Consider the following 12,829-nt stretch of genomic DNA (forward strand, 5'->3'; position numbering starts at 1 on the left):
GTGATCAGAGAGGCCTCTGAAGAGGTTCAGACCATAGAGAGCTCTTCAGGCAGCAAGAGCAACGTGCAAAGGTCCTGAGGCAGGAAGAGCTGGGCGTGTTTGGGAACAGAAGGCACCAGTGTGGCGACGGTGTGGGGGTGCTGATGTTCCATTGTGTACATCTGTGCATGTGTCACGCGCAGGACTTTTAAACAGGAATTGGAAAACACAGCAGTGCATTTTGGGGCTCCCCTGCCCCCTGCGATGTCCAGGTCAGTACTGATGTCTTGCCTTGGCCACCTTGTTTGGGAGGGGACTCGGCTGTTCCCTTCCCGCCCCAAACTCAGGCAGCCGAGAAGCCCACAGGCCCTCTGTCCCCACAGAGGGAAATGGACAGGGCAGGGGCTCAGAGTGGGCGTGCTGGCCCAGCCGGCCTGGCCTGGTGCACCCACATGCAGGTCCATGGGGGGCTGAGCGCAGCGTAGCTGGTCTCCTTCACAGTCAGAGGACGGTCAGCCTCCCCTTCGCCCGAGGCTCCCGCGCTACAGGAAACCCACGTGTTCCTCAGTCTGCCGGGCCGTTTCCCTTCAGCCCCACTGACCTTTCCCTTCTCGCTGTTTCTAGAAAGATCCTCATGGAAACACGGTGAGAAAGTGGTGGGGACCCGGGGCCCTGGGTGACCAGCAAATGACCTCAGTTTCCTTATCAAAACCTTGATGAGCATTTTGACATTATTATTAAAGCAAGGACAAACAACAGGGAAGGAGGGAGAGAGGGAAGGAACGCCGGGCGAGCCCCTGCCCGCAGCACATCCCCCAGGGACACGCCGGGGCCCCTGGCCAGTGCCGGTCTGACTCTGTCCCCCTGGAGTTGGCATGGGGGCCTGCGAATTGAGGGCTCAGTCACGAGACTGTCCCCCTTTCAGATGCCAGTCACAAGTCTCCAGTGTGACCTGTGCCTCTGCCCAGCCAGGAACAAAGCAGGGGTTCCCTGGCCCCTCCTTGGATTTGGTCAGCTTGCTAGAGCAACTCACAGGACTCGGGATGACCCTTCCCTGACCTTTCCCTGTTTATTCCAAAGGATGCGGACGAACAGCCCGCAGGAAGGGGAGCTGGGTGCCGTCCAGGGATGCCCCATGCTTGGGCACCCTGGGACCGGTGGACCCTGTCCTTTCAGAGCTTACGGAGGCTTCGTTTGGTTGGCCTGGATGGCTATGCACTGGACACAGGTGACAGCCAACCTTCAGCCAGAGGTTGGGATGGGGGGACCGGAGGTCCCAACCTTCTTGTCACCTAATTGTGGCCTTGGGGAAACATTCCAGATCCAGACTATAGCAGACAAATAGTCATGCTGTCCTTCAAAAGCATGGAATCTTCTAGAAGGCAAGAAACCCATCGTAGTGGATCGAATGGTGGCTCCCTTCCCCAAACCTATATCCACTTCCCAGAACCTACCAAGCTGACCCTTGGTAGGAATCTTGAGATGCAATCATCCTGGATTACCTGTTGACAGGTGTCCTAATAAGAGACACAGCAGAAGGACGTGTGGAGGAGACGGAGGCAGAGACGGAGGCAGAGCCGGAGCGCTGCGGCCACAGGCGGCTAATGCCCAGGTGGGGCCTGGGCGTGCAGAGCTGGGACAGCAGCCTTCCCCTGGAAGGGCCGCCCAGAGGACACGGAGGCTTTGCAGGCCATGCGTGTCTGTCATGGCCACTCGGCTCTGCCGCCGATAGCGCGTAACTAGCAGCTTTGTTCTGATAAAACTTCATTCATGGACACCGCAATTTGAATTTCATATAATTTCCATGTGACACAAAATCCGATTCTTATTTTGACTTTTTTAACCACTTAAAAGTGTAAAAGCCATTCTCAGCTCGTGGGTTGAACAGAACCAGGTGGTGGGTGGGCTCTGGCCCAGGGACCGCGGTTTGCTGCCTCCTGTAGCAGATGCTGCGTGAGTATTTGCTGGAGGGTTGAAGAAACGTTCGAGGCAGCAGCTGGATGTTCCAGTCCGGTAGCCAGAGACAGAGACGCGCCATTCACAAGCTAAACTCCCCAAGAGTCAAAATAGACTTGGGCCGCGCTTCCTGGCTGCCACGTCCCAAGCTGCTTCCCGCTGCCGCATCCTCCCGCCCTGATGGTCTGCCTCGCCTCAGACCCAGAGCTGTGGATCGGCCAGCCATGGACTGAACCTCCAAAACCAGAGAGCATGTGGAAAGGCCCTGTGGAGAGGCGAGCCTGAGCTCCCAGGTCGCAGGACAGCGACCCAGCCATTCCCGCATCCCCGGGGAGCCCAGGGCTGCCTTCACAGAGACCCCAAGCCTAGCAGAAGAGTGCTGCTGAGCCCCATCCAGGCACAGAACTGTGGGATGTGACGTCAAGGCACCAAGATTTGGAGTGGTTTGTCATTCAGCAATTGTTCATCAAAACCCAGAACAATAGCTTCTGCCTTGTACCTAAAACACAGTCATGTACTTTAAACATTAAAAAAAAAAAAATAGAATAAAGTGGATTTGGATTTGGATTCTTAGATCCTGCTAAGGCCTCACCCCAAGATCTTCAGCCCCAGAGGGCGGGGACTACATTTTAGGGCCGGCCCTTCACTGGGTGCCTGGGTGAGGAGGTCGTTCCCAGGGTTTGGTGCTGGTCAGTGCAGTGTACCCTGAGCAGCAGAGGAGACGGAGGGAAGCTAGGACCCTGCGTGGGACTGGTGTGTCGCTCTGTGGGTGCAGGGAGGGTGGATCCTGGCATGAGGCGCTGCGTGGAGCTCTGGGTGATGGTGAGCCACAACACTAAAGCAAGACGGCAGACTCCAATGATGCTGGGATCAGGCCAGGAATCTGAGGAGCAGAGTAGGTCTGAAGTAAGACGGTAGAGCATGGTGGGGACTGTGGCCAAGTGGGGACCGTCTCCTATCTAAAGCCACTGCTTAGCTCCAGCCAGTTCTGCTGGGTGGGAAGGCCGACCCAGGGCTGCAGGACAGACTATTCCTGAGAAGCTAGAGTTTAGGTGTTTACGTGAAATTGGATTTGGAAATCGTGGAGGGCTGGGGGTGTAACTCAGTGATAGAACACATGCTTAATGTGTACTAGGCCCTGGTTCCACCCCAATCTCTCTCTCTCTCTCTCTCTCTCTCTCTCTCTCTCTCTCTCACACACACACATACACACACACAAAAAAAATAAATAGATGATAAAAATATTGACTCAAAAAAATAAGCTGGGAATCTAGCTGGCCTGTTGGAAAACAATGTTTCAGAAAATCAATATAGTGACCATGTTTGTTAGTCACTTCTCTGTTACTATAACAAAATACCAGAGATCATCACCTTAAAAAGAAGAAAGGTTTATTTTGGTTAATAGTTTTGGAGGATTGAGTCCTTGGCCAGTTGGCCCTGTTGCTTTCAGGTCTGTGATGAGGCAGTGCATCATGGTGGGAGGGTGTGGTGGGGGCACACCTCATGGCAGTTGGGAAGTGAGAGAGAGAGAGAGAGAGAGAGAGGGAGGGAGGAAGAAACCAACATTCTGCAATCCCCTTTGAGGCCACGCCCCCAGTGACCTAACCGCTTTCCATTAGGCCCCCACTTCTTAAAGGTCCCACTACCTCTGAATAGTGCCACTGGCCTTTAACACATGCGCCTTCGGAGGACGATCAAGATCTAAGTGATTGTATTTAAAGACACAGGCATTAAAGAAGATACTGAGATGGCTACGTGTTCCCCTCTTTGTGCACAGTGGCAATATTATGATTATTATGATATGGTTATGATTTGATTACCACTCATACTATAAACCTGAAGCTACCTCCCACACCGGAGTTTTAACTGCCAGGCTCTGCCTCCTGCATAAAACTCTACCCTCAATGTGGCCAGCCCATCGGGCCATCTGTAGACCTTCTGCACCTCCAGCAAGGCGAACTGGTGGCTCTGGTCACCTTCATTCAGAGGGGTCAGGAAGCTGATATTCAGGCTCCATGTAGGACCCTCCTTGGGCACACACGGCCAGGATGTGGCTGCAGTGCCTGCATGCTCAGGGACCGGGGAGTCACTGGCATGTGCTCAGGGAACAAGACAGTCCCTTCTGCAAATCCCCTCTGTCCGCCAGCCTCCAAGTCCACAATTCGATCAAAATCCGGGACTGCGCGAGTGCAGAAGGATTTTACTCTTAATGAGTCTTCCTAGAATTGCCTTGTTGACGTTGACAAACTCTATCCCTTAATAAAAGTTTCATGACTTAATTTAGTGTGAGAGCAATGTAATTCCAGCCCCCTGAGCCGATCTCAGAGACTGCCTTCGAGCCTTGGTCCCACACGGAGTGGTCTTTGGGAGCATCGCCCACCAAGATTGGTGAGGGCGTCCCTGGGCAGAGGAGCCTCCTCTGGGAAGGCCTCTCTGCCATCACATCCTTCTGTCCTCCCATGGTGGCCACTGACGGTTATTTTGGGTGTTCAGATCCGCCGTAGTACCTGGAGAGAGATTGCTTACAGTCAGCCACAACTATCCCTCCATCGTGCCATCCTGGAGCAATGGGCTCCTCCCCCAAAAGGCAGAGCCTATTTCCTGTTCCTCCCCCAAGAGGTGGAGCCTATTTCCTGCTCCTCCCCCAAGAGGTGGAGCCTATTTCCCACCTCTTTACTCTGGCCCTTCCTTTACCTGGTGGAAAGCAGTGGAAGCAAGTCCACGAGTAGTAACTCAGAGAGCCTTGAGAGGCTGTGCAGCTTCCGCCATGGCCTTCTTAACCCGGGACTCCAATGAGCAAGAGAAGCCCATTCTAGCTCCCTGGAGGGTGAGGGCTCATGAAAAGGTGGATTGGGGCACCCCAGCCAGCAGCACATACCAGATCATCCTTAACCCTAAAGCCCCAGCTAAGCCATCAGAACACTGCAGCCCATGAAGGATCCCAGGAGAGAAAGGTCCGGGCCACCCAGGTTCCAACCCATACTCTTGTGGAGAATAATTGTTGCTTTCAGTTCCTGAGTTTTGAAAATTTGTTATGTAGCAACAGACAACTGTTGAAGTCATCTGTAAGTCTCAGTCATGATATTTGTGGGGTCATTACAGCTCCAGGGATAGGTCTTGATTGGTGTAAGCTAATCAGAACATCCCCTTCTCCCTATGCATGGTGAGACATCAGGAACCACTTGCTGGAGCTTCCCTAGTGTCTTATAAAGAGATGGTGTGGGATGAGAATGTGTTGTCAGGAATCAAGGCAGCCATTTTGTTCCACATGAATTTCCATGTGAAGCCAGAGGACAAATGAATGAAAGTTAATATTTAAGAAAGAAAACCAGAAAGTTGGAAGAACCCATGCCTTTGATATCTTTGAATTACTAGGTCAAGTCATACCTAAAGCAAGGTATCCCCCTGAGCTTTTCAGTTGTACAAATCAAGGACATCCCTGAATGACATATCTTCAAGGTTGTGACTCAACTGTAAGCATAGATGTATTTATACTTTTTTTTTTAAGAAAAGAAGTTGGAGGCTGTGTGAATATAGGAGTATGTTAAAGGATGTACATTAGAGCCTTATTTTATTGAAAAACTGGATGATAACTAGATAAAAACTAAATAATAACTAGAGAAAAATTAGCTAATAACCTAATTAACCTGCAACAAGATATTTTAAAAGTAAATTCCAGGACACATATCTATGCAGGGAAACACATCACAGCCATTAGGATTTAATAGAAACTATCAGATCCAACGTCTTTACAGAGTCACTTATTTCCTGTGTGACCCTAAGCCAGCTGTGAAACTCCTCTGAGCCTCCGTTTTTTTTTTTTTTTTTCATCTGAAAAATTGATACATTAACAGAGCCAACTTGGGGGATTTTTGTGAAACTTAAGTGAAATACGCAGAGAGATCAACCCAGCGCCTGGAGCATTCCTAAATATTTAATGAATGACCCATTATTATTAACATCTAATGACATTGGGCAGTGATCTTGATATGATTTCAAGTCTAAAAATCCAGATTAAAAAGTGAATATGCAGTGTAATTAAAATTTTATAAAATGTACATGCAATTTTGCGCTAACACCTTGACATCCACTGAAATGCATATCAAATCCTTCTGAAATTGCAGGCAATTTAAAAAATCATGTACATTTTTGGATTCTTTAAAATTCCTACAACATATTACCTTCATGTTCAGAAGGAAAAACCTTGAAAGAGGAAAGAGAGGAATGAAAGGAGGGAGGGAAAAAGGAAGGAGAGAGGAAGGAAGGAAGGAAGGAAGGAAGGAAGGAAGGAAGGAAGGAAGGAAAGGGAGGGAGGAAGGAAAGAAGGAGGGAAGGAAGAAAGGAAGGAAGGAAGGAAGGAAGGAAGGAAGGAAAGAGGAAGGGAGGGGGGGAACCCTGCCTCCTGTTGTCACCTCTCTGTGTGGTCCCCTCCCATGTCGCCTAGCACTGTCCTGCGTGAGCCACAGAAATGACAGTGTGTGACGTCACGGCTGGGTTGTAAAAGACACTGCAGTTTTCTCTAGGATCACTCATTCTTGGGGAAGCTGGCGGCCATGTTGTGAGGATACTCAAGCAGCCCTGCAGCACCTGGTCCAGAGAAACTGATCATGAAGGCTGTTTTCAGCTGCTGTGTTTGGGGTCCTTCTTCGTGCACCTTCCTGCTTTCCTCCCTCCTGGCAAACACACCAGGAGAAAGGAGTCCATATTTATTGAGTGCTTTTGCTGTTCCAGGAATTCCCCCATCCCTCCACACCATCCTTTCAGCAGGAACCTGAACTGACACTCACATAGTGACCATCAAGAGTCAGGAGGCATTTGATATGTTGCTCATTTAATTTTCATAACGACCTTATGACTTAGAGGCCATTATTATCCTCATTTCACAGTTAAAGAAACTGAGGTACAGGAAGAAAATCGCCAAGCAATTGGTGGTGGGATCAGGATTCAAACTCAGGTGATCTGACTTGAAGTTGTACTCTGATGTGTTTCACTGGTGACTGAAGGAGATACTAAGTCCAGCCATGAGAATGGCTGCTTTTCCTTGTCCCTCCCCCCCTGCCACCAAGGGCATGTTTTAGGGTCACTGGGACACGAATCGGCTGTTGGGGCTCTCGATACTTTTTTCCAGTTTCCTTGATCCTGTATACTTTGTTTTCTGAGAAGCTGCTCTGCTTTGGACATGGTTCATGTCTCCCAAAGCCCAGGTGCCAATTTGATTCCCAACATGGTGGTGTTGGGAGGTGGGACCTGTGGGTGTGGTGGAGTCATGGGGTCACTGTTCTCATGAATGGATTATAATGCCTTTCTCAAAAGACTGGTTTGGTTCTCAAGAGGGTGGGTCAGTTCTTGTGAGTGTGAGTTGTTATAGCAAGCCTGGCTCCTCCCTTGCACGTGTAACTTTCTTCCACATACCTGTCTGCCCTTCCACTTTTCTTCCATGTATGGAGTAGCACACAGCTCTTGCTAGAAGCTGAGCAGTTGCTGACACCTACAGAACTATGAACCAGAATAAACTTGTTTTCTTTGTAAATTATCCACCTCAGCTATTTTGTTACAGCAACAGGAAATGAACTAAGACAGAAACTCTGAGGATTCTAATGGGGAGATGCTTCCAGTTCACCTCTTTCCATCTCCTTGCTAAGCCAGATGCCTGAGTTCATCAGTTATTCCCATCTGGTTCTTTTCTCTTTGAGGACATGCCATGAACAGGTCAGCAGGGAAAGGGCTTGGGGACTGGATGTGTGAAATAACTAGAACACAGATGCTCACTGTATCAGTTAGCCTTTACTCCACAAATGCTGTGTAACAAATGACCCCACAAATCCACCAGAAACCAACACTCACTTGTTCTCATAGACCTGCGGGCTGTTGGTTGGCAGTGCAGCCCTGATGGTCTTGGCTGGGCTTGGCCACAGCTAGGGTCAGCTGGTGGCTGTTCCTCCAGGTCCTCCTCCTGGAACCAGAAGACAGCCTGGAGTGTCCTCATCATGATAACCACAGCGGTGCAGGTAGAGCCAGGCGGGCCTGTCAGGGTTAGCTGTGACCAGCCACCGGCCTCTCTACCTCATACAGCTGGTCCAGTGGTCACACATCCAGTCCCAAAGTCGAGAGGAGGGAAGAGCACCCTGCCCCAGGGAAGCCCTGCAAAGCTCCCCGTCTAAGGGCACGGCACAGACGCAGGAGGGATAGAGACTGAGGCCGGCCACACCAACTGCCACACCCTTTGTCTCAGTGACGTCACCTGCTGTGGTGGGAATATGGTTTGTCCCCCCATAGCTCGCTTTGGGGCTTGGTCCCTCAGGTGGCAGTGTTGGGAGGTGGAGCCTGGTGGAGGTGTTTGGGTCACCAGGACTCTGATCTGCCTCACGCGGGGAGGAACGCTTTTCTCATGGGAACGGGCTAGGCGCTGAGGAGTGTGGCCCCCTTTCTCTGCTGTGTGTGCCTGCTCTCCGTTTTTGCGCTCCTGCCGCCGGATGCCATCTGCCTTGTCACGACGCAGCCTGGGGCCCTTGCCAGATGTGGCCACCTGATCTTGAATTTCTCAACCTCCATAACTGTGAGCTCAACAAACCTCTTTTTCTTATAAAGTACCCAGTGTCCGGCATTCTGTTATAGCAATGGAAAGCAGACTAAAAGTTTCCTTTCACCTCTCCCAACCCTCCTGGGGAACAGTAGAGCTAGAATGAATCGCAAGGCAGGAAAGCCACCGTAGCTACAAAAGCCCCCTCTACTTCTCCAGTGTCACCATGAGGACAGAGTCCTTCTTCCAGTGTCCACAGCCCCCTCCCATGGCTACACTACCAGTGTAGGGCACCAGCTAGACAAGAGAGGCCCCCACCAAGTCACCATGACCCATTGGTTCTCATCATTCTGAAATGAGCTAGAATCAGTGGACTAAGACATGCCTGAGCCTGAAGAGTGGGCGATCCCTTGATTGACAGTCCAAGTCCACCTCCTGCCCCCAGCGTCCTCCCCTCCAGGGTGCTGTCAGGAGCTGGGCAGATCCTCCCTCCCTCTCTCCCTTCCTCCCTTCCTCCCTTTCTTGGTGCTGGGGTCTTGCACATGATAGGCAAATGCTTTGCCACCGAGCTATGCCGCAGCCCTGATTTCTTTCTTTCTTTCTTTCTTTTTTTTGGCAGTACTGGAGATCAAACCCACAGAACTCTACCTCTGAGCCACAGTCCCAGCCTTTTTTTATTTCTTATTTTGAGACAGGGTCCTGCTAAGTTGCCCAGGCTGGCCTTGAGCTTGTGACCTCTGCCTCAGCCTGGGTCGCTGGGACTACAGGCTTGGCTGATTTTTTTTCTCGAAAGCATCCTGAGCCCAGGAGGGGGCGCTCTCCCGTCCCTGGTTGCTTGACTGGCTCCTCTTCCTGTCTCCACACTTCTTCTGGTTTAATAGATTTCTTTTTGGGCCCCAAACTCCAATCACAGGATGGGTTGGCCACTCCCGACATTTCTGGGGCGGCCCCTTCCCGAGCTTATGGGTGGGCAACCTGGGCCTCTGAGATTGGGTCACACACCTGGTGAACCCCAGTCCCACCACAGATCTTGGGCAGCCACCTTTCTTTCAGCCTCAGTTTTCTTACCTATGGAATAGGGATCGAAGAGCACCAGGAGCAAGTGAGGTCCCATGTGTACAGTGCTGGACTGGCTGTGGCACTTAGTAGATGCTCAACAAATTGTCTCTCTCTTTACTTTCTCGGGAGGCCAAACCTTTAAGAGAAGGGGCAGGCAGGGTGTGGTGGCCGTCTGTGCTAACAGAGTCTCTGCAGGGTGAGTGAGGGGTTTGGAAGGCATGTCTTGATCCAAGACCTGGGGCAGGTGAGACTGCTCCAGCGAAGCGAGAGTCCCCCTTCCCCCTGAGCTCTGGGCCTCTCACCTGCACCAGGACCACAGCGCTGGACCCAGAGGTGCAGAAACCTCCCAGAGTCTCCTGGGTGGCAGGGAAAGCTCTGGTTCCCAAATTTGCATCTTCTCCACCCCAGTCTCTGCTTTGACAGTGTCACTGGTCACAGTCTCAGCCACAGCATCCTAAAAATGCTTTCCACTTGGCCTCTCCCGTCTCCGCTGCTTCTGTGACTCAGTTTCCTTTGACTGTCCAAGAGGATCAGAATCACGCGCCTCCTCGGGTGGCGTGTGGACGTGATGAGTTAAAACACGGGGCGGCTGAGGACCGTGTGGGACACGAGCCCTCACTTGCTACTATCACAGCTGTTATCATATTGGTGCTGGGGATCAACCCCAGGACCTTGCATGTGCTAACTGCCGAGCTGCACCCCCAGCTCTCTACCTGTTATTTCCACCATTACTACTAAAAATAAGATTTTCCAGAGAAGACTCTTGAATGATAATCTGTTACCAGATGGGGAGAGGCCATGCAGGGAACAAGAAGTGGCTGCTAAGTCCAAAGATGAGTTTCATGTTTTTCTTTTATGAAAAAGACATGTGTCCACATTTGCTAATCCCTTCTAGGGGAACCCTTGTCTGTTGCAATTTGGCTGTCCCAAAACAAAGCACCTAACACCTAACCTGCCTCATTGAGAGGAAGGTGGTTTTTTGTTTTTTTTTTTTTGTATCAGGGTTTGAACCAGGAGTGCTTAACTACTGAGCCACATCCCCAGTCTTTTTTTTTTTTTTTTTTTTACTTCTTATTTTGAGACAGGGTCTCACTAAGACAGGTGATTTTTAAACAGAATGAGAGTTGTGTTAGTCAGCTTTCTGAGACTATAACAAGCATTGGAGATAATGAACTTATGAAGAAAAAAGGTTCTCTGACTAAGTTTTGGAGGTTTCAGCCCATGATCTATAGGTCCTATTTCTTTTGGGCCTGTGGCAGGGCAGCACATCATGGGAGCGGGGGTGGTATGGGTGGAGCAAAACTGCTCCCCTCAGAAAAAGACATAGAAGAAAGGACTGGGATTCCACAATGCCCTTCAAAGGCATACCCCCAGGAACATGAAGAACTCCCACTAGGCCTCACTTCTTAATGGCTCCACCCTCCACTCCACTGGTACCATGGGCTGGGGACCAGGCTTCCAACACATAGGACTTTGGGAGCACATTTAAGATCCTGACTATAGCAAGAATGAAACTGCATTTTGAGAGAAACTCAACATTTTAGGAATAGCTTTTATTTTTATTTCTTTCTGAGGTCACGGGGATTGAATTCAGGGGTACTCTACCACTGAGCTGCACCCCCAGATTTATTTTTTTGAGGCAGGGTCTCATTAAGTCACCCAGGCTGTCCTTGAACTTGTGATCCTTCTACTTGAGTTGCTGGGATTACAGGAGTATGCCCTACCACACCTGGCGGGAAGAACGTTTTGAAAGCAGATGTTTGGAAACATTTCCATTGTTATGAGCTTTTTTTTTTTTTTTTTTTGCCAAAAAGCCACAAAATATGTTTCCTTGTGAAACCTCTCCAATCTGCACACTTTTAAGAACTGGAAAACGGAAAATTCCAACCAATTTCGCATTCTTCCCAAGGAAGATTTTAAAGGTGTGAATCTATTTGTTAAAAACACACACATTCCAACGTACTGATCTGTTTGGTGGACTGAAGGGTGGACACCAGGGAAAATGGATGGATATTAACCAAATCCCACGCAGGAGAGTTTCCTATTTGGTGATTGGGATTAAAATATGAGTACTGATATTAAAACAAAAAAGCATATCCAGTTGCACTGAGATCAGTAAAAAAATTAAGAATGATTAAATAAAAGTCGGAAGGGTTGTTGTAAATGAAAATGAAAACATTTAAAATAGCGTTTGAGTTTTATGTTCTCCTTTATCAATTTCTCTGTTTTGCATACGCTTTGTATTTAGCTCATTTCTCTGCATCGTTATGTAATGTGTAGGTATTTCTACCCCGGAGGCCTCTGCTCCTAATCACTTTATTGGGTGTGGGTCCCTCTCCCTGGAAGTTCAGATACTGGAGGTGGGTGGTCGTGCACCGGGCTCTGCAGGTCCCAGGATGGTCCCAGGATGGCCGCTCTGCTCTTGACCCCTAGGGGGCAGCAGAGGGAAGAAAACCACAGCCTCCGACGCTACCAGAAAATCAGCCCCAGGAGGGACTGCCCCAGACCACCCAAATCATCGTTTTTCCGTGTCCTAACCTTCTTCCATGTCCCTCCCCAGAAATGAGGTAAAATAATCCAGCTGGAGACCCCGAGGACTGAGAGAGATCCCACCGAGTGCGGGGAACGAGGTATGGCACCCAAGGCTCATTAGGAGATGTGGGGTTTTAACTGGAGTCTTGTTTCGTTTGAGGGTGACAGAGAGATGGGCCATGCCACGAAAGGTTGAGGGGACCCATGGTGGCCCTGGACTCTGCACCTTGCCCTGCTCCTTGAGCCTCTGTTTTCCCAGCTGAGATCTGGGAGCGCTGGGGACTTGGGAAGAATCCAATAAAGCCTCAGCCACACTCCTTTGCCAATATACCTGACATGCATTTGGTGCCAAATCAGTGTTCACGGGCCCTGACCTTTCTCCTCCTGCCCCTCACGTCAAGGTCAGGTGGAGTTCATGGCTGCGGAGCTCCCTGGGGCACTGGACTGCAGGGCGAGCACCGTGGGGTTTGGCACCCTGGAAGCCACTGGGGTTCGTCTGAGGTCTTTCTCGGCGCTCAGAGCAGCCTCAGGACGGGCGTGAATCAGGGGGTGAGCGTCCTCCCATATCTCCAAGGTGCCTCGCCTGCATCGGCCCCACATGGGCCTGCCCCACCAGCTCCCAGAGCTGCAACAGAGCCCTGGGCACGTCATGCCCCCGCTCCGCGGTCATCCCTGGATCCCCACTGCTGAGGGAACAGAAGCAAAGCCCAGAGGCCTGTGTTCCAGGCCGAGCAGGAGCTCTCCCCACACCCAGTACTCCAGTCACACCTCGTTCCGCGCCCC

The sequence above is a fragment of the Sciurus carolinensis genome, chromosome 18, assembly GCF_902686445.1.
Source record: "Sciurus carolinensis chromosome 18, mSciCar1.2, whole genome shotgun sequence".
In the NCBI taxonomy this organism is placed as follows: Eukaryota; Metazoa; Chordata; class Mammalia; order Rodentia; family Sciuridae; genus Sciurus; species Sciurus carolinensis.